General features: G+C 40.1%; 1 protein-coding gene across 2 annotated transcripts in view; it reads left to right on the plus strand.

Annotated features, from left to right (window-relative positions):
* Positions 1-3,491, plus strand: part of LOC107041323 (dual specificity protein phosphatase 10) — a 34,994-nt gene that overhangs the window by 4,324 nt on the left and 27,179 nt on the right. Inside the window, exon 1 of one of the 2 annotated variants that reach the window (XM_015261820.2) lies at positions 20-118. The exons of the other annotated variant lie outside the window; for it this stretch is intronic. The gene's annotated coding sequence lies outside the window, so the exon portion shown is untranslated. Of the gene's footprint in view, positions 1-19; positions 119-3,491 lie in introns of those variants that run through there. 2 annotated transcript variants of the gene reach the window in all.

Genomic DNA, 3,491 nt, shown 5'->3' on the forward strand with positions numbered 1-3,491 from the left:
CGCCCTGACAATCCCTCCCTCTCCCCCCCCTCCCCGTCGCGGCCCTTCCGCCGCCGCGTGAGGATAACGGATAGAATTCGGAGTGGATGTAAATAAACAGAGCCTGGACACTGGGAAGGTAAGAATGACCCCTAGAGAGGACGATGGGGATCGATCGGGAAATCGGGTGAGGGATCGAGGAACGGGAGCAGGTGTGGGATGCGTGGATACACCTGTTCGCCTGCCGGTTGTGTAGTGTACCGACGCACCGAAAATTCCTCGGCGTTTACTCACACGGGGAGCCTGGCGGCGCTTTCGGGAGGTCGAGGGGGTTTTCATGGGAGGGGGGGAGGGGATTCATGGTGGGGGGAGAGGGTCTTTTTTGGGAGGTTTATTTGTTTTGGTTTTTCGGCCGGCCTCACCTAATATTAGGGGCTGAGTCACTCGTGGGTACTGAGAATATTTTTGGGAGTGGTGGGGGGAGAGGGGGCGGAGGGGAATGTGATTGGAAAAGGTAGAGGATGTTTTTATTTGGGCTCGGGTGATCGTTGTATCGAGGATTTCGTGGATATATCGGGATATGTTCGGGGGTGGACTGTGGTTGCAAGTTGATTATCTCGAGATCTGGGGGAGAACAAAATAAAGGAAAATCGATGAAGATTTGGTGGCGCACGGAGAGAAATATTTGTATGTAATGCCAGGAGAGCTTCAAAATTATCGGGTATTTCACGATGTGTTCGCTGCAAACGAACAAAGGAGTCCAGTTTTTCAGGGTAAAAAATGGCGAGTGCGAAGTACGAAAAAAAAATTATCAGTTGAACACTCTGTAGGTTGTACCACGTGACGTCGAGGGGTGGAATTCTATTGGCTGAAATTTGGAGGGGAAAAATTGCCAGTAAAAATTGCGTATGTCTTGCGTTATTCCGGAGCGCAATGTGGTTGCAGGAAATTTTACGGAACTGTCGCGTAATTTTTACGTAAAATCACGGAATTTTTCCAGTATTTCGTAATTTTTAGCTGAGTCTCCTGTGAAAAATTAGGATACCGTCACTTTAATTTTCTGAGTCGATTCCGTAATCGGTGAGCGAACTGGGAGTTCCGCAATTTCTCTCCGTGCGGTGAAACGGTTCAAGTAGATTTTGACTGTTGGCCAGTTTTCAATGAATATCTCGGAATCTAGGGGAGATGGCAACATTTTTGTGCCCCTTAATTCGCTCTACAAAAAAGGTCGTTGGGAAAATTTTGTTATCTCCCTCAGAGTCGACTCATCTCTTAGTTGGGTTTTTGAAGAATATCTCGAAATTTAAAGGAGATAATGAAATTTTCGTAATAACCTTTTTTCTAGAGCAAATTGAGTGCTATAAAACAGGTTTTGACAAAAATTGAGCTATCTCTTTTCGATTCCGTGATATTCACTAAAAACTGATCAATAGTCGAAATGGACTTGGAGCGGTTTACCACTTCGCTACTGAAATAATTCTGAAATTCTTGGATAGATTGATTTACGAATGTAATTGCTAGAAATTGTGAGGGATGACATGGAATATTATGCGGCATAAAGGGATATTAAAAACTAACACTCAATGAATTATTCTAGAATAATTGCAAACTTTTTCAGTTCGACTAAACGCGAAATCAAAGCCGCTAATCAAGACCAATAAACACACGATAATCTCAAAACCTGAATATTCGTCTACTCTCCAAATCGATTGGAATTCAACGCAACCGATAGGCACTCAATCCCCCGAAAACCGATTCGACACTAACATCCACCCACTAAAAACAACCAATCCGTTCACGTCGAAGGTAAACAACCAAAGAAACATTTCAGTAGTGAAGTGGTCAATCGGTTCAAGTCGACTTAGCTCCCAGTTAAGTTTTTGTTGAATAACTCGGAATTTAAGAAAAATAGCGAAATTTTTGTAAGATCTTTTTCGACAGTCCTCACTTTTCTTTGCAAAAAAGATATTCAGAAAAATTTTGCCAACTCCTTTAGAATTCGAGATATTTATCGAGAAGTGACGCTAGAATGGAATTGACTTAAACCGTTTGACCACTTCACTACACTGAGAGAAAAACAAACACATTGTCAAACAAGTCTTGTTTGGGCCAACAAAATCGCTAGTTGAAAATTGCCAAAAAAGAATTTCTTTGGTTCGAATTTGAAAGTGTCAAACATGAACAATTGCTCTGCTTTTGACAGCAACGAAATATTTGGCTCAACAGGCGGATAATTCACACCAGACGGTGCCTTTTCAGGATGAAAATATCTCACACAGAGGAAAATTTATCAACAAATAATTTATCCCCAAGTTACAAGATTGCTATCATATCATTATTATTGTTTCATTTAAGGATGTATTGCAAATTGTTGATTGGATTGACGTGAAAAAATATACCGTTTTTGCATTTTATCATTACTTAATGACTCACAAAATTTCATGATCGTGCAATATTTTCCTGCGTTTTTCCTAGAACTTTCCAGAAGTTCACATGTTGGAATTCATGCCTGAATACAAAAATTAATTTCTTAGTTTAGTTAAACATTTTCTCTTTTCCACCCAAACACTCAGGGTGACATTTATGGCTTTTCTTAGAAAATAGAGACGTGAAGAAAAACAGTCCTCATGGTGAGTCACAAAGGAGAGGCTGAAGAAAATTGAAACAAGGGCCTTTTGTCAAATGGGTCCAGAGAGTGAAAACTCTCATGACTTTTAGTTAGTCGTCCTAGAGACTTCGTTGGAGAAAGATATACCTTCTGCGTGCGATCATTAAAGAGTTTTACTTTGAAGAATAAAACTAATGTGTTTTTATTGAGTATTCCTACACATAATCCAATATCACAAAACTTTAGAAAAAATGCAGGAAAATGATTGCACTACCATGAAACTTCGTGAGTCAGTCAGTAATGATAAAACACAAAAACGGTATATTATTTCGCATCAATCCGATCAATAATTTGCCAGAAAAATTCAAAAAACGTGAATTTTGGCCGAAAGGGTGTAGTACATCCTTAAGGATTCATTTCTTGTCTGTGATTATTAGACAGCCGAAACGAAAAACTACTATCCCTTGTCCCGCCTAAAACAAAGATTTTTCTTGGCACTGAAAAATACGCATGACAGTATCGAATAACGAAGCAGTAGTGCTAGAAATGACATTTCTCGCGTGTACAGAGAATGCAATTTTTTTCAACTACAAAATCTATTTTTGCGACAAGAATTGTTCACTCCGGCGCTCTGCATGTTTGGCACAAAAAAATCCTCTTTTAATAATTTTCAAAAAGCTATTTTCTTGGCACAAGCAAGAGAAAAAAATTTACTTGTGAGAAACAAATTTTCTCAGCACAAGTAAATATTCAACTGTCCCATGCAAAACCTCCATTTGATGACTTGTGTCAAGAAAATGTTCTCCGTTTTTCTTGGGAGAAGTAAATTTTTCAAGACTTGTTCGAGATCTCTCTCATTGTTCTCTCAGTGTACTGATTTCGCACCCCCCCCCCCCCCCCCCCC

The sequence above is a fragment of the Diachasma alloeum genome, unplaced genomic scaffold (genome assembly GCF_001412515.2).
Source record: "Diachasma alloeum isolate Michigan unplaced genomic scaffold, Dall2.0 Dall_scaffold_00362, whole genome shotgun sequence".
Lineage (NCBI taxonomy): Eukaryota > Metazoa > Arthropoda > Insecta > Hymenoptera > Braconidae > Diachasma > Diachasma alloeum.